At 48.2% G+C, this 18684-nt stretch overlaps 1 pseudogene; it reads left to right on the top strand.

Annotated features, from left to right (window-relative positions):
• Positions 1-7900: 7900 nt before the first annotated feature.
• LOC149869832 (syncytin-2-like) overlaps positions 7901-18684 on the top strand; it is a 31702-nt pseudogene continuing 20918 nt past the window's right edge.

Here is an 18684-nt window from a genome sequence, read left to right on the forward strand (position 1 = left end):
GAGATCCCTTTCAACCCGAGCATCTATGAATCTATGAATTAGGGAAATGCTCCAAAATCAACAAGGGGTACTTGAAGGAAATTCAATGTATGGAGCTGGGCATATGAAGGAGAAATCAAATATGCAAGTAGGCCATATTTGACAAGACAGCAGAACAGCGGTAGAAGGATCTAGGAGTTGGTGGATCACAAAGTGATTGGGACTCAGCCATGCAACACTGCTACAAAAGAGACATCTCATTTTAGGATGCATAAATAAGAATTTTGCATGAATTACAGAGAAGGTAAGGACTCTGCTCGGCTCTGGTGAAGCCTGACCTGAGTATTGCGTTCAGTTTTGGGGACCGTGCTTTACGAAGGATGTAGACAAACCAGAAGGTATCCCAAGGAAAGCAACAGAATGATATGCTTATGGTGACTGATTAAAAAAACTGGGCTTCTTTAATCTAAAAATGAGAGAAGGTGAATTGGAACTTGGCACCAGTCTTCTAGTACCCACTGGGAAGAGGCAAGAATAAATCAGTTTAATTGAAGCAGTAAAGTTTCAAACTATGAAACTATGAAAGATATAGGTTAGGTAGCAGAGACATATTTTAATTCTAAGGGCAGTGAAGCACTGGACTAGGCGACTTGAAGACGCTGTTGCCCCAGCTGCCTGCGGAGGGTTTAGATTAAGAGTGTGGTCAGGGGTAGAAAGGTAAGAAAGATTTATTGACTTAAGAAAAACACAACAACGCATAGTAACAAGACAAACGATGACAGACAAAAGCAATTCGCGTTGGCAACTTATCAGCAGCCCCTCTGATGCCAGATACACAGCAAGCTTCTCTGTCCACAAAGTTCAGTGAGGTCAGGCGTCCCCGAGCAACGGTGTCTGAGGGGTGCCGGGAAGGACCCTGGAATGCAGTTCTTGGGCTCCTCAAGGTCCACAGGCCCACTGATCCAGGCAACAGCTAACTAATCCTTTTCACAGAGCTTCATCTTCCTTCTGAATGGTTTCCAAATATTTCAGCTAATTTATAGCTTCTGAAGGACACCGATAATGTACGACCACTTAGATTTCTTTTTCTTTAACTGTCCTTAGACTGATCAATAGCAGTACAAGCCTTGCATTCCTTTGATAATGTCATTTTAACTGCACCACAGGGCCTTACTACTTCTAGGCTTTGCTAAATTTACTAGGCCTTACTTTATACAAGGCCTTACTACATTTTAAACTATAATTAGGTTTTTAGCAACAACTTATAGTTTAATATCTAAACAAATACAAAAAAACACTTGGTCTAATCTTCATAGAGCCTTCAGCAAGCACTTTTATCACACAGACATACTTTTCAGCTGCCACAGCTGTGTAATCTCCTTTGCTAAAACCTTCTAAGAAGAGATTATAAACATCTGTTGAGGAAGGCATAGATGCATTTAGCCCTGGCTGAGTGCAGGAAGGATGCACTGGATACCCCTTGAGGTACTTCCCACGTATAACATCCCATAGCCTCATCTTTCTGCAAACTCCAGTTCACTACGGAGACATGATCATAAAACAAAACAAGCCCCTTCATCACATAATTAACACAAACTATTTGACCTGCAACTATATAGCAACTCATTGGACGTTACTATTACTTAAGGTTGAATGAGAGGCAAGCATCTCGTGTCTAACAGGTACCCCATTTTGATGGAAAGAGGGAAGAAAAGCCTCTTGCCTCTCCTTGACATTTGGCACCACTCAGCATTTTCCTGTTAGAGAGAGAAGGGGATTTCTGCACATATCCACTGAAAGGTCATCAGAGCAGAACTGATTAGGCTTTCCAGGGCAAGGGCCTTATGTACGAAAGGTACCTAAAGCGTTTTGCAAAAGAGCAAGGCAGTGAATGGAAGGACACTGCCCTGGCAGGTATCAACGTTGTGCTGTCAATGTTCATATCTATGGAGCCATAGACATCCTGCTTTCATAAGAGGGTAGGAACATGAGGGTTGTGATTGCAATGCTGGCGAATAACACTGGGGCACACCCCTGTTTTATTCAAACATTTTTTGAACATTCAGGTTTTCTTTCACCAGGACTGCAGGAGACAATGTGTATGAGAGGTCCAACTCTCAAGGGAAGCTGGAGGTTACGGCTTACTGGGGATATCAGTGTTTGGAGAGATGGGGCACAAACTTTGGACCAGAATCTCAACTTTTGCAAAGTTCAGCATTGACTCTAAGCCCAAATTTCTCATGAGGTCTTCTACTATTAAGGGTGGTACCCGCCAGACAGGGGCCGATCCAGAGCGGGTGCAACACTGCTGCTGCACCCCACTTTGTAAAACCGTGGATCCATCTCTACTGCTAGATGGCATCTGGGATGTGGTGGCAAGGCACTCCAGAAGCACGAGTTTAATCCCCAGCTCTGGACTCAAGATAAAACTCCTTCTTGGTTGACTTCCCAGTCAACGGTGGCTGGATGTGACATGAGTTACACCACTCCCTTGCTTACTGGTGGCTGTAGAAACTGTTATGACTTAGCCACACTGGTCTGATGATGATTCAACGTGGGCTGATCTTTAACTTGGACTGGTATCTAAGAGCAACATCAAGAGGGCACTTCCAGGGGTTGAGCTGTGCAATGAACTCTGCATTAGTTAGCTCACAAGTCCCCATCTCAGATGGCAGGCTTTGAGAAAACAGCTCCAGCTCCTGGATACTCCATATGGTGAAGTGATTACCAAGGACTAACGAGCCTGTAGAGCATCATACAGTAGCTCTCAAGTGGCTCAATTTATTTGAAGCCAGAACTGCCTGTGCCACGCAAGTCCTTGGAACAGAGCAAAGAGGAAGTCTCCGTTTCCTCTCTCTCCCTCTCATGCCATTGCTAACTGCATTTTGGACTGAGACGGAAACAGGCAATTAGCCCAGGCCTCTAGAGAATCTCTCAGATGTTTACCAAATGAGGCCTGCTGGTCGGGATGACATCCAATACACCGCTGCATCAACACAGCTGGTTCACAGCTTGCTGTTCATAAACACATTAGACCAAAAGCATTTCCTTGGAGAAGAGGCAGGCACTGAATATCAGGGCAGGAGAACATGGAGCCAGTGTCCCTCGGAAAACAAAGAGGGCATTGATGAGACAGATTGCCCGTTGCCACTTGAAGCCCATCTGGGCTCCAGGAAGTGATGCTCTGTCGACATTCAAGCTCTGCAAGGAGGGTGGCTCTTCTATGCATTTAGTTCCCTGGATGACTTACTGAAGTCAACATAAGCGCATCTATTTGTTTCTCATTAATACGGGAACAATAAATGTTCCTGCCTTGAAGCATCCAAAGTAGTGCTCTTTGCTTGAGGCATTAAGTATCAACCTTCAGCATTTCAGGGCACGAATGAAGCAGAATAGCACTGCAGTTTGGGAACAAACATTAAAGCACCATGGATAAATACTACCCCTCCCATCCAAGACCTCAGGCCAAGCTTTTTTCAGACCCCAGCGGACAGAGGAACACACCAAAATTACAACTTGCCTGATTTCCAGAAGTGCTTCCATTGCTGCTGAGGGAATTGCATTTTTTTAACGCAGTCATAAAGGGAGTTGTAAGCCAGCCTTTTCCCTTTCTCTTTTTTTGAAACAAGTGGTAGTTGTTGCTCACAATGAAACTTGACTAGCAAGGGTTAAAGTTGTAGCCTGCAGCTTTGGACATGAGGAGGCTGAAGATGGTCTAGAGGGACCTGAAATAAAATCTTTAAACAAACCCCAAACAAAACAGAATTAGAAGGAAAAAATATCTATAATTAACATGGCTAAATAGAGTCTAACAGATGGATTTATGGATGTAGTTTTGCACAAGTCAACATCTAGTTAGGCTAAAGTTGAAGGGACTGGAGTCAGCTCCCCTTACTGCTGCAAACAGCTCTTACTCACATGAGCGGTCCTCTTGATTTCCCTGGGAACACTTGCATGAACCAGCAATAAGGGCTTGTGGTAGAGGTGATATCATTTACTACACCAAATTTTTGGGGAAAAATATCTTTAATTGCAAGCTTTTGAGCACAAACACCCTTCATCAGGCATCGGAGAAAAGATGGCAAAAGTTCTCCTGGGTATGCCGGGTTTCTCAGGACGTCTAGCTTGAAGACGTGCCTTTGTTTGGCTCACTGATACCCTATGCCCCTCTCTGCCTGCCAGGGACAAGTTACACCACTGGACTAGCCCACACCTTTCCTTGCCACCCTGCCTTGCATCATTTCTGCCCCATTAGTAGAGAGAGGTGGTTAGTTGTGTTAATCTCTAAGTGCCAACCTGCCTTACCTCCTACCTGACTTCAGATTAACTTATTCAGAGAGTTATGAGCTTTCATAGGTTGCAGCCGATTTCATCAGCTGCTATGGACAGACTTGCAGAGAGCAGAGGAACTAAATGAAAGGAATAGGGTTGTTTAAATAGAAAGGATCGAGAAAGGGGGAAGAAAGGAGAGGACACTGTGGAGAGGCAAAGGCGGGTTGAAGGGAAAAGCAAAGCAGTAAGCCCACAGGGCAGGGGTGGGCAAAATGTGGGCCAGAAGCAGCCTGCTAGGCCATTCTTTCTGGCCTGCAGAGCCTCTAAACAATTTAGAAAATTAATATTTATTTGCCCCTGGCTGCTTGTTATGTGACCTTCAATGGCTTGCCCTCCGCCCAAAATTATTGCCACCCATGCCATAGGGGCATAGGAGTTAGAAAAGCTGGCCCAGCTAACGGGATAAGAATCCAGAGTCTCCACTGAGATTATACTTTACACAATCCTGTTTGTGATTAAACTTTTTATTCCATAGTTTCACATTCAAGCAGGTTTTTAAAGTTACTCTGACTGGCCATACCTTGGAGCGGTGTCATTGTCTAAGTTCCTTCTGACTTCCTTTGGTCCAGGTGAGGGAGAAGCAGTCCAGTCCAGCCCAGTCTGTTTGAGTCCAGTTCAAACATTTAGCCAAAGCTTTCCTATTTCCTCATTAGAAACTCAGTGAAAACAAGGTCTCTCTTGGCTCAGTCTCACTTTTGTGCCTTGCCGAGAAATCCCGTTTTGGGATGAGAAAAGTTTCAAGGTTGCCTTAGAGGATAGCATACAATAGCTCGCTTTGTCCCATGGGTCTTCAGTGCTTACCCAAATTATACTCTGCGCCTGTCCCCCGGCCGCTTAACCCGCTACGAGGCGGTCCTCCTGGGGGCGGACAACGTGACCCTTGTTCGCTGTAACCCCCTCAATCCTGCCTCTCTTTTACCTTCACCTTCTGATGGTCAACCCCGTGACTGTCCCCAGCTTGTGGATCTTGTTTCTCTTCCCCGTCCTGATCCACCTGACACCCCTCTGACTAACCCCGACCCCCTTCTTTACGTGGATGGCTCCTGTTTTCGAGATAGTCGTGGTGTACTCCGACCTGGTTACGCTGCCTGTTCTGACCACGCTGTTGTTGAATCTGCTCCTCTTTCTCTTACTAGCGCTCAGGCCGCTGAACTCATTGCTCTCACTCGCGCCTGCCACCTTGCCATTGAACAATGTGCTAATATCTATACCGACTCTCGCTCTGCCTTTGGTGTCTGCCACTCTTTCAGGCCGATCTGGAAGCAGCTAGGTTTCCTTACGTCTTCTGGGACTTCCATTTCCCATCGTCGCCTTATTACTGCCCTCCTGGACGCTATTCTTCTTCCCTCTGCCCTTGCTGTCCTGTGGTGCAAAGTGCACACTGTTGCTGATGATCCTGTGCCTCTGGGAAATGACAGGGCGGACGCCACAGCCAAGACCGCCGCCTTGTCGAAACTCTCGGCTCCGGTCCTTCAGGCCGCTCTCTACCTCTCTTCCCCTGTCTCCCCCGACCTCCCCTCCCTCCGGGATGCTGCCCCGGACACTGAAAAGGACACCTGGATTTCCGTGGGCTGCTCTCTCCGCTTTGATTCTCTGTGGCGACACCCGTCTGGTCTCCTTGTAGCCCCCCGGGCCCTGTTGTCCCTCTTAGCCCAAATGGCCCACTCAGTGGCCCACTCGGTTAAGGGGGGGATGATGGCCGAGGTAGACCGTCATTGGTATGCCCCGGGTTTTTCTGCGGTGGCAGCACATTTTTGTTGCCAGTGCCCGCAGTGTCAGACACAACCCTGGCCGACCACCCCGCCAGCCACACACAGTCCACAGGCCTTTGGGGCATTATCCCCTCTCCCACCTCCAGATGGACTTTGTTATGCTGCCCAGGTCAGGGCCCTGGAAATATGTGCTGGTCATTGTCTGCCTTTTCAGTGGCTGGCCTGAGGCATACCTTTGCTGATGTTCTCCCTGTGGCCAAGAAACTGCTTTTTGACCTGGTGCCCCGCTTTGGTCTACCCCTCTCCCTGGACTCAGAGGCCCTCATTTTATTGGCCAGGTGTTCCAACATGTTTGCAAGGCGCTTTCCATCTGACTCCAACTCCACGCCCCAAACCATCCTCAGAGTGGAGGTAAAGTGGAACGGAAAAACTTTGATATTAAGCTTCGCCTGGCAAAGACCTGTGAACACACTGGTCTAAAGTGGCCAGAATCCCTCCCCTTGGTTCTTTTCCAAATCCAAAACTCTGTTCAGAGATCCTCGGGTCTGACCCCTCTTGAGATTGTTATGGGTCGACCCATGAGGGGACTCGCCGCTCCTCCACCCCAACATCTGACTCATCTCCGTGATTCTCTATTAACCTATTGCCAAGGGCTCACCAAGACCCTCAAGGTTATCTCATTGCAGGTTAAAGCCACACCATCACATTAGTCTCTAGACGGCAACTCGGTTGTCAATCTGGTCCAACTGGGAGATTGGATCTTGATTAAGGTCCACCAGAGGAAGGATTTCCTGCAGCCCCGGTGGAAGGGGCCTTTTCAGGTCCTGCTGACCACCCCAACTGCTGTAAAGGTTGCCGAGGTTTCTGCTTGTATCTATACCTCCCACTCCAAGAAGGTATCTGCCCCGACGGGGTGGAAGGTTTCTCTCACCAGCGATACCTCCTTGAAGATCCAGAGGGTTCCTGTGGGTGAAGATCAGATGACGAAATCTGGAAGAGTTCCCGTGAGTGAAGATTAGATGACGAAGTCTCGAAGATAGCCTTTAGTTCTGTGTACTACTATACTTTAGTGATATCAGTGTGAATAGCACTAACCCGTGGGAAAATTGCAGATAATTGCGTAGATTTAGAAACTCCCCAGGGAGTGACACTGTTTTATAGTCTTGTGATTAGTGTTGTGTTATTAGTAGTGTGCTGGAGACCGAAATTTTAGTCAAAGAAAGTTGCTCCGAGTTCCAAGAGATAGCTGCGTTGGGACAGCGCTCGGGCAGGGCCTGAGATGTTGTCCCTTCTTTTGCTTTGTCCCTTGCCAGGGGTTCCAGTTGAAGCATGGGAAGAAAACAGTGTTGTATTCCTGGGACAGAGCTTTGCTCATGCAGGAAACCTCACAAATTGCTGGGTATGCATACATGGGCCCATGCACCCGACCCAGGGGATCCCAATGCTTGGGGTGCCAATCCCCCTTGAGGTTTGGAGAACTGACTCCAATACCAGCTTTGTCAGGTTTTCCCCCCTCCTAGCAGGAACCAGCTGTCAATACCTACGTGGTGGAAAGCGGCTCGAGACAGCTGGAAATTGTCCTCAGGGCTGGAAGCGGCCCTCTGTTATAAGTTTAATAAGACAGGAAGGACGGAGGAGGCTGGCCACTTTGTAGGGCATTACTCCAGATGCAAGGTGACCTTCACCTGGCCTTGGACTGAGAAAAGAGGAAAGTGTCAGGAGAGGTTCAGTCCCATTTTTGTGACTGGGCACCCATCGCCATCTTTACACCCTCAGATAGGAACTATAGTGTGATGTCTAGTTTAGTGCTCGATGGCTTTGATTTTCATGTGGCGCTAGGTCCTGTTTTCTGTAACCAAACAATATCTCACCCCAGAATGGTGGAAAGCCAACGTACCCCTTCCTACACCCTACAAGTCAATCGAAAATGTCGGGAGGGAAACACGCCCTGTAGAGATCTTAGTACTGCAGCAGCTCCTGGCTATGCGGGGATGACACCCATAAGACTCTACCGTGGATTTGGGTTGGCACTTGTACCTTGGGCAGAATCGTCTCGATGTTCAACTTGCACTCCAGCCTCTTGTGGCACGAAGTGTTCAACTTCCCGCCTGGCTTGCCCAGACATCGGCGTGCAGTTGAGAACTCGCTGGTTCTCCGACACACGGGGTTTCACCAATTTATCAGGGCCTTCCTCCCTTGGTTAGGGGTAGCTGAATTAGAAAAAGCCATTATAAATATTTTAGGAGTCATGGAGAATTTTATCAATGCTAGTGCCAATGCTTTGGGAGCTCTCAATGATGAGATTACCCAGGTGGGGCAAGTAGCTGTTGAAAATCGTACGGCCCTGGACTATCTCCTAGCCGCCCAAGGCAGGGTATGTGCGGCTGTGAACCACACATGCTGCACCTGGATAGATCAGCACCAGTGAGTGCAGGGGGATCTCCGTACCATAAGAAAGCAGTTGCAAGTGATTCATGCTGTTGCCGAAGAGAAATTCTTTGATTGGTGGGGTTGGCTGCCAAATTTAAGGGGATGGGTGAAATCCCTGTTGAAGTGGTAGATTATAAGTGTATTATGCCTTTTTGCTCTTTTTATTATTGTCCAAATGATTTTGTGCTGTTCACACCTTTGCTTAGCAAAAACTGCCCAAAGTGTTTCTAAGTTGTCTGCTACTGAGTTGTGGATGATGGTGCTCAGAGAAGTGGCCTACGAGTGTGAGCGTCAAAAAGAGGTCAAAGGTATTATGAATATAGAGATGTACGCACAAGTGCTTACAACGGGGGAGACAATGAGGAAAAGTACTGGGCCAAGCAAAAATAAAGTTAAGCCATAATAAGGAGCATAAGTAAAGGCCGGATGTAGCAGGGCACTAGGGTGCCTGCTACTGAATAATAGCAAATGGGCTCAGCTGCCACTCACCAGGGCAGCAGGTGGGAGTTACTATGGCAACAGAGTGGGTCAGCTGACCGCCAGGGGCAGGGCCTGGCCTTTATAAACAGAGAAGGCTAAGGCCAGAGTCAGTTCCCCTCTGGCAGCCTAAGGAGCAAGAGCTCTGCTAGAGCGAGCAGGGCGATGTTGTGCACCAGTGTGCAGATACAGGGTGGAGAGGACCCTGACAGGGATGAGAGAAAGTTAGCCAGGTCAGCTTAAGATTTACATTGTAGCCGAGGGGCTTTGAGTGTCCGTTTCGGGTTATTGTGATCATTAGACCGGAGGACTGGGCGAGGCTGTAGGGGTGGAGGAGGCCTCATCAGGAGCTCCCCAGTAAAGTGGGGGTGTTCCTGGCACCACTGAGGGTGCCGCGTTGTGGGGGTGTCTCGACCCCAGCCCAGTGTGGGCAGCTTCGGGAAGAACTCGGTAGAGGCAGAAGCCCAGTGGGGCGCAGGCCCAGGAAGGCGGGTCTGAGAGTGGGGGGGGTCCCAACCCCAGCCCAGCGGGGCGACAGTGGGATGAACCTCAATTGTGAACCCCAATTGGGAAGAGCCCCAGTGGGGCATAGACCCGAGAACGCGGGTCTGGGGGCCAGGTGAGGCCGAGGCCGCCTGAGCCCCAACCTTGGGAAGCTCGCGTCAGGCGTAGAAAGCCCCAGTGCGGGTGACAAGCGCGAGGAGCGCACACGCAAGCCCGACTACGGGCAGGGGAGCGTGAGAGCGCGATCATAGGCCCCTGTGTGGGCGGGCGCGCGAGAAGTGCGAGCATAGAAGGCCTGAGGCGAGTCTGGGGGCCAGGTGAGGCCGAGGCCGAGGCCGCCTGAGCCCCAACCTTGGGAAGCCCACATTGGGCATAGAAGGCCCCAGTGTGGGCGACGAGAGTGACGAGCGTAAGCAAGGGCCCCAGTGAGGGCAGGGGAGCGCGAGAGGTGTGAACAAGGCCCCAGTGTGGGCGGAGAGTGTGAGAAGCGCAAGCAAGGGCCCCAGTGCGGGCGACGAGCATGAACAAGGGCCCCAGTGTGGACAGGGGAGCGCGCGAGACGCGAGCAAAGGCCCCGGTGTGGGGGGGAGAAAGCGAGTATCTTGGAGCAGGCCCCGGGAGAGGGCGTGAATATTGGACATCGGACAGGGCCTGGGAGAGGGCACATATATTACATTGGGAAGAGCCCCAGTGGGGCACGGCCTGTGAGGGGAAAGCCCCAGAAGGGGGGGCGAGCCCAGTGGAAGGCCCCTGGAGAGAAGGAATGAGTAGATCGAGTAGGCCCGAGAAGGAGCGAGCTACTTAGAATGGAATCCCGGTATAACGAGACCAGCCCCGTCCCGAGTACGGGCAGGAAGGCAGCCTCCTATTAATAATAATAAGATCAAAGACGTGGTGGGCGAGATAGAGGGTGCATTCAGGACCCGGGTTGGCATGGTAGGCCAGGGCACTAGGGGAGGTCACGGCACCCCTAGGGACCGTCACGCCACACTGCTCTTAGAAAAGTTTATTAAGGAGGCCATCCTTGAGGGACTGGCCCAGGCTAACATCCTAAGGGATAGCCAACACGGGTTTGTTGCAGGTAGGTCTTGTTTGACCAATCCCATTTCCTTCTACGACCAGGTGACCTATCACCTGGACAAGGGAGAAGAGATTGATGTCATATATCTTGACTTCAAAAAAGCTTTTGATCTGGTATCCCATGATCACCTCTTGGCCAAACTGGCCGGTTGTGGCCTTGGCTCCACCACCATTCGCTGGCTGGGAAATTGGCTCCGTGGTCGGACCCAGAGGGTTGTAATTGATGGCAGTCACTCATCGTGGTGCCCTGTGACCCGTGGGGTCCCTCAAGTCTCTGTCCTTGGACCAGTACTGTTCAACATCTTCATTAACGATGTGGACATTGGAGTTAGGAGTGGACTGGCCAAGTTCGCCGATGACACCAAACTTTGGGGCAAAGCATCCACGCCAGAAGATAGGCGGGTGATCCAGGCTGACCTGGACAAGCTCAGCAAATGGGCAGATGAGAACCTGATGGTGTTTAACACCAAAAAATGCAAGGTTCTCCACCTTGGGAGGAAAAACCTGCAGCACCCTTATAGGCTCGGCAGTGCTACGTTGGATAGCACTACAGAAGAAAAAGACTTGGGGGTCATCATTGACCACAAGATGAACATGAGCCTGCAATGCAATGCTGCGGCTAGTAAAGCGACCAAACCGCTGGCATGCATCCATAGATGCTTCTCGAGCAAATCCCGGGACATCATTCTCCCCTTGTACTCGGCCTTGGTGAGGCCGCAGCTGGAGTACTGCGTCCAGTTTTGGGCTCCACAATTCAAAAAGGATGTGGAGAAGCTTGAGAGAGTCCAGAGGAGAGCCACGCGCATGATCAGAGGTCAGGAAAACAGATCTTACGATGACAGGCTGAGAGCCATGGGACTCTTTAGCCTGGAAAAGCGCAGGCTCAGGGGTGATCTGATGGACACCTATAAGTTTATCAGGGGTGACCACCAGGATCCGGGGGAACGTCTGTTCACCAGAGCGCCCCAAGGGATGACGAGGTCAAACGGTCACAAACTCCTGCAAGACCGCTTCAGGCTGGACATAAGGAAGAGTTTCTTTACTGTCCGAGCCCCCAAGGTCTGGAACAGTCTGCCAGCGGAGGTGGTTCAAGCACCTACATTGAACACCTTCAAGACGTATCCCGGCTTATTTTGCTGGGATCCTATGACCCCAGCTGACTTCCTGCCCTTTGGGCAGGGGGCTGGACTCGATGATCTCCCGAGGTCCCTTCCAGCCCTAATGTCTATGAAATCTATGAAACTGGAAAACAAAGGGGCCTTGAGAGAGAACTTATTGGGAGACAGCTAGAGAAAACACGTTTGGTCTAGCAGGACTCCAGGGTGATTTATTGTCAGACTGCCAAGAAGGTATTAAGGGGGAGACTTCTGTGTGTCTTTTTCTCACAAGTATATAACGGAGTCTGGACTCTGCAGCTGCAGAGAATTAGCTGCCCTTTGCTTCTTCTCCTGTGGCCATGTACAAATAAAGCAGTGATCCTGTCGTGATTTACACATCAGTATGACTGAAAGGGGTCTGACATGCAATACATTGCACAACAGTGATGGGAAGGGAAAACAGCCAAAAAGGCCAAGAGCCAATGCTTGTTAAACAATGCCACGGGCTCTCGTATCCACAGACAGTGGTGCGTCCCAGTGAACAGAGCACTATACCAATGCCCCTAGCAGAAGTTCACTTAAAGGCACTCTGGGATCTGATCCATGATCCCAACGATTGCATCTCCTACCATGCCATGTGCACAAGACAAGAGGCGCCATTGTAGTATTAGGGATCAGGTCCCAATTGCATCCTATTTCCGGTGCAGCGGTAGCCTGGGATCACGATCCCAGGCTCCCCTACACTGACAAGCAGCCAGCCAGGTGCCCAGTATGCCTGGTGAAGAGCACTGGTTAGGAGATCGGTGCTCCAGCATTGGCAATGCATCAGAGTCAAGGGTGTGCTTCTGAGACTGGGACCGCCAAGGAGCTGATCCTGACCACATGTTCAATTTAAGGCACAAGAGAACCAGCCATAAAGTTACAGCATCTATTTTGTGCAGTAACTTTGTGGCTTATTGCCTGTTTTATTGCATCATTAACTGAATGAACACATGGCCAAGTTCTTACTTAAGATGTGATTAACAGGTCAATGATATCCTAAATGTATTATCTGCTAGGGGCCCAAGACTCAGGAGCTCTGGCTCTTAACCTTAGCTATGCCACTGATTTCTTGTGAGACCATGAGCCAGTCACCACGGGCTCAAGTTGCAGCAAAGGAAGTTTAGGTTAGATATTAGGGAAAACTTTCCCTGTAGGAGGGAAGTAAAACACTGGAACAGGCTACCCAGAGAGTTTGGGGAATCTCCATCCTTGGCGGTTTTGAAGACCCAGGTAGACAAAGCCTTGGCTGGGATGATGTAGCTGGGGCTGGTCCTGCTTGAAACAGGGGGTTGGACTAGATGTGACCTCCTGCGGTCCCTTCCAGCCCTCATTTTATGTTATTCTATGATTATATTATGTTGTACCATGTCAGCAAGTGAGACATGCTATGAAAAAGTGATTTAAAAAGTGACAAATCCTCGAAAACCTACCATAACACATAATAAAAAAGAAAAAAAAAATCAGAAATCCATTTTTTTATTATTATTATTTTCTGAAATAAACAATTTATAAAGAAAAAAAGTGGTTTCCAAACTTTTTCCCTATGAAAGCTTTTATCAAAAGAAAAGAGATAAGAATTTCCTGCCCAGAGGACCATTCCATCTACTGACTCCTCTGTGAAATATGAAATACCATAACCCGAAGGAAATACAAATATATCCTGCTTGCCAACAAACAACTTTGAGGTAAACAGACTATTCCAACTTTTCTCTGAGCCTAATCTGCATATAACATGAACTTTTCCTAACAGGAGATTTTTACCACCTTGAACTCTCTTATCAGTGGCAATGCGTAAGGCGTGCACAGGGTACACATGCACCCCAGGAGAGCACTGGTGCACCCCCTGATAGGCCGTGCTCCCTGCTTAGGCGATGGGCAGGGGGGGCAGGTGGGAGCACTGGTGCTCCCCTTGCAAGCACCGGCTGGAGAGTTGGAGAGCCAGATGTAGCTCCATGGCCACTTCTGGGAGTGCCATGGCCACTTCCTGCTCAGTATGACCATCTGTGGGGGGACACCCCCTGGTTGGGGAGATTGGCCATGGGGGGATCCCTCCCCCAGTTGCTGACTGGTTGGTGAGGGGGCATGTGCCCCCCCCCCCGACTAAGGTGGCACCAGTTGCCCAAGTCTCCTATGAAATATAAACTTTCATTTCTACCCAGGAGAACTTTTACAATCTTTTCTCCCATGCCTGATGAATGGTGTCTGTGCCCAAAAGCTTGCAATTAAAGACATAATATTTTTTGCAAACATCTAGGTGGTCTAATAAAAGATAACACCTCTACCATGAGTCATGATTGCTTTATCAAAAATTAACTTTCTCCAAATTTTGCTGGACTAAACCAGCATTTTTAAAAATCAAAGATGGTTCAGTGAATTTTTTTCCCAGCCAACTCTAATTTTAATATCTCCTTAGAAAGACTGGCCCATTGTGCAATTAGCTTGTGTGAGAGGAAGAAGGACCGAGTCTCCCTTGCTGGGAATTTGAAACTGAGTTGCCTAAAGAGCCCAAATGTTTCAAAATGGACATTTAGATCAAACACGCTCCCATGAAATGAATACAGCTTCTGACCTGGAAGGGTGCTCATGCAAGAACTACATGTTTTCTCATAGTGTCTTAGTGTTTTTGCTTTGCATTTTGACAGCAGCTAAGACATTAAGTGGTGCATGAAACGGGGGGGGAGGGGGGAAGAGGAACAGGGACACTTTCTTGAGAACCTTGAGAGATTCAGGGTTGGGGTAGATGCAAGTTTCCGGTGAAAATACAGCCTGACCTTCTTCCAGGTGAAAGGCTTTGTCCTGTTGCTTCACTACAGGGCCAAGAGAAACAGCTTGAAAAACACAATCCAGTCCCTCCTGTGTTAAATGATGTATTCTCCATATGCTGGTTAACACCAGGCAGCACTTATAGTAGCTGTCATGCTTCTTAAAATAGCAGTCCATGAGCTGCTTTTGTCCACAGCCCACCTACAGCAGACCAAACCAGACCAGACCTTGCCAACTCATGCTTCCTGCCGAGCTCTGTACAGCTGAAGTTTTAATTTAACTTAGTTCTTCTAAGCCAGCTTAGACAAGCAACATGTTTTTGGTAATATCTTTCATTGGCTCAATGCTATATAATTGAAAGAGGCCAATGATTTTTTTTTTTGTGTGCTGTCCTGGGGTGCACTGGCATGGCACAGCCCAGCCACAATTCCCAACCATGGCTGCAGCCAACACCCAATGCCTCTTAAAGCTTGTCGAAAGTCTATCCAGTCTCCTTCTGCTAACCTATCTGGACCCCACAGGCACTTCTTCTTTCTTTTGTATGACAAAAACGGTGTCTGTATCTTTATCTTTGTGCACTTTGGTGTTTTTTGTTGATTTGGGAGACCTTGGCCGTCAGAGACGTTACCAGGGATCACTCCGTGGAAGTGGTTCTCATCAATCCCCCCCACTGGCAATTATATCACTGTGGAAAGCCTAAAAGTTCATCTAACATCTATCTCAATGATGTAGTTTGTTCGGTAAAAGCTATTACTAAAAAAAGATACCACTTCTTGCGTATTCCTTGGACAATTGCAGCAGCGGGTAAGAAGGGGTGGGCGAATGAGACACTAGTCCTGGAGGCAAACGCTTTTGCACCCACTAGCCAGGGAGCAAAAATTGCTTGTTGTACCTCTGCCATCACTACTCCAACACAGCTGGAGATAGTATAGAAAGGAGACAAGAATCCACACTACACGCTTGCCCATGGTAAAAGGCTCAGCAGGGTGATGCCAACTGCAACTACATTCATTTTAGGGCCAATTTGTAGAGAGGCCAGTATCCCAAGGACTGCAATGGGAGATTTAGCTGGAGTGAGGAACTTCAGGGGCTCTGTGAAACCCCTATAGGATCAAAGCAATTCCCAGTAACCATGCTCTGAGGGGAGGAGAATAAGAGCCAGGATTGGGTTTCTTTTAGCATCTCAAATAGGGATGGCTACACCTGGTAGCATTTGGGGTTTCACCAACAGTGTCTAAGGAATCAAGATATGCTTAAAAGGACCTGGATATCAATGTACAGTAAGGAAAGTGGGATATGTGCTGGGAGCTGCATAGAGGCACATCTTCCAGGCACAGAGCAGCTGAGACACTCAGCCTTCAAGGCTGTCTCCATAACACTTGAGCTCACCCCTGGGTGTCTATGGCTGGCAGGTCTACTAGTTCTACTCTTATAGAAATCATAGAAATGAAGGGCTGGAAGGGACCTTGAAAGATCATCGAGTCCAACCCCCCTGCTCTGGGCAGGAATACTGCTGAGATCAAATGATCACAGCAAGGTGTCTGTCCAGTCTCCTCTTGAAGACTGCACCAACTCCTTGGGAAGTCCATTCCAGATTCTGAATACTCAGGCCCCTCCCAGTCCTACACCCAAAGAAAGTCACTGCTGCACACAGAAAATGCCACATAGGCCAGACATTTTAGGATGCTTCAGAGGCTCCCGGAGGCATAGCAAACTCTTTCAGCACCTGGGGCAGGGGAATTTTTGTTGGCCACTGGAGAATGGAGCTGGAGTGGAGGAGGAGCGAAGTCTTACCTGCCAGGGATCTCTTCACTTGGAAGGCAGTTGCTACAGGGCAGTAGCAGCTTAGGCTTAACCTCCTGCAGCCAAAGGACAGGCAGATGAACAGATTCCCAGGAGGCTGCTCCTAGGGACCCCTGTAAACAACACTCAGGGATGGTGCCCAATTGCCCCCCTAGTTATGCTATGGGAGGCCCCCATAGCTCTGGTTGAAAGACACAGTCTGCAGAGAAGAGAGGCAGGGTTTGGGGCACTGTAGACAGGATCACAATGTAGAGGTTTGGGGTGGAGCTTAGTGTGTAGTTTTACTCTCTTGGGTATCTGTACACACCATGGAGTTTAATCCTCCTTAAATTAAATAGGTTTATAAAATTTAAAGTTGTTTATTTTGGAGTGTCATATCAGTGTTTGTACACCATAGGTTTTTGAATGAATTAAGCCGGGTCCCTGGCTGGCGCCGCAGGAGAGCGCAACAGTCCAGTGCTGCCCCCCAGCCCAGGGCCCCCCATGCCATGCCCTGCCACATAGCTGTGGGAGCATGGAGCCAGCAAATGGCACAAGAAAAAAAAATGGAAGCAATTTGAAAGCAAAAGCAATTTGAAGGGTGAACTACAAAAAAAAGCTGCAGCACCATTTAGTGGACAAAGAGGCTCATTACACATCTTTGAGTGCCTTTGTGTTTGCACGCGATGAATCCATGGACCCAATGCTTTAATTCTCAGTGAGCTAAACTAAACTACATCTGAGTTTTACTTTAATGCTCTAGAAAGACTATTAAAGCATCCAGAAAATCCACTCATGAAAACAGTCATGCTGTTGCAGCACAAGAAAGGGCAAAAAATATGGTACATACAAATGCCTCTTGTGTTTGGTGTTCCTTGACTTTCTAGGGGAGACAATTAAGATAGAGCTTGCTGGGATTTTTTTTTTTTTTGTGGACTGAAAATGCTGATTTCTCAAAATAAGCCCTACATGAAAGCCTGATGATTTTGATGAAACCTTCTTTTGTGGCCTGAGATCTCATGGCAACCAGATGAAATGCTAGAAGAAGAAACTGAAGGCAAGCCCCAAGAAGACAGATGCTGACATCAAGAGCTGGGAGGAGCTGGCTGCTAACAAACTCCAATGGCATTGCAACCTCAACCAAGTGACAGCCCATTTTGAGGTAAAACTTCTTGCCCTCAAAGCAGAGAAAAGAGAGGGAAGGAAGGAAGGAAGAGGAGGGGAATCCCAGCCTGCAACCTACTTTCCCCTGTGGAAAGACCTGCTATTCCTACAGACAGATCTGTGGCTCAAGGATTGGACTCTCAAGTCACCTCAAGACCCATCAATGAGCTATTGTAGAAATCATCTACGAATCAAGGGATTACTAACAATGATGATGGACCTCAAGAGCCATCTGGTGAATTTATGGTCAAGCAAGGAGAGAGCAGGGATTTGAACCTGGATCTCCAACCTTTGACACCTGTCCCTACCTATGAGGCTATACAGTGAGTTTCTCTCTGTACAGTCCATCAAATACCGATTTACAAAGTAGATCAGCTCCAGTAGAGCAGATTAAGAGCAACTGAACCAGTTAAAGCAGAGATGTGAACCCAAAGTCTCCTACAACTGATGGAGGGAACATACATGCCCTAAGTGGACCATCACAGCTGTAACAACATGCCAACCCTACTCACAGCCAGGGTGTTGGCGATGGCAGGGAGAATTATCGCTCACTTACTCTATCTTATTTAAAAGCTCTCTTAAAAGCTGCCTGCTACAAATGGGAACCCATCTTTGAAATCCTCAACATTTTCCCAGGACAAGAAAACAGTTTCCTACCCAGATCTAATTTTAGGATGGCTTCAGAGATTCAAGAGCAGGTGAATTAAATCATTAATGACAAGGAACAAGATGTATCACACAGAGCTGCAAAACAAATGGTCCTGTCCACAATTCTAGGGTGAAATCACGACGGAGCTACTGTCCTCTTTGATGTGCTTGAGGCTATGGCTGTAGTCAGTCACGAACATTTCTATGATGTGTCAGATGATTAAATCCATGTGAAGTCTTGAGTGACCAGGTGTCAGATACTGGAGAATGATGCCCCTGAGATTGTTTTCTGAAACTATCCATACAAGCCAGCCTGCCTGCCATCGCTAATCTTTTCCAAGTTAACAGTGTATGACACAAGCCCATCTTTGACAGCTATGCCATGAAATCCAAGACTTGCCAGGAGTCATATACTACAGGATTTCAGCAAAGAAAGTCAAAATTTGGGACGCAGAAGGGATCTGTTGTCTTAATACTTCTTCAGAGAGATTCAATGATTGACCCAGGGCCTCAGAAATGTATAAAACAGGGGGAATGCAGGGAAGAAGAACAAGGAATAGAACAGAAGACACTAAAATATGAAGATAAATCTAAAGACCTAAACATTTTTATTAAGAAGTTGGAGGAAAATATGATCAATACTAGCAAAATGCCCGTCATGAATGACGGTGGTG

This window comes from Crocodylus siamensis, chromosome 2 (assembly GCF_052110815.1).
Source record: "Crocodylus siamensis isolate JL-2025a chromosome 2, ASM5211081v1, whole genome shotgun sequence".
Classification (NCBI taxonomy): domain Eukaryota; kingdom Metazoa; phylum Chordata; order Crocodylia; family Crocodylidae; genus Crocodylus; species Crocodylus siamensis.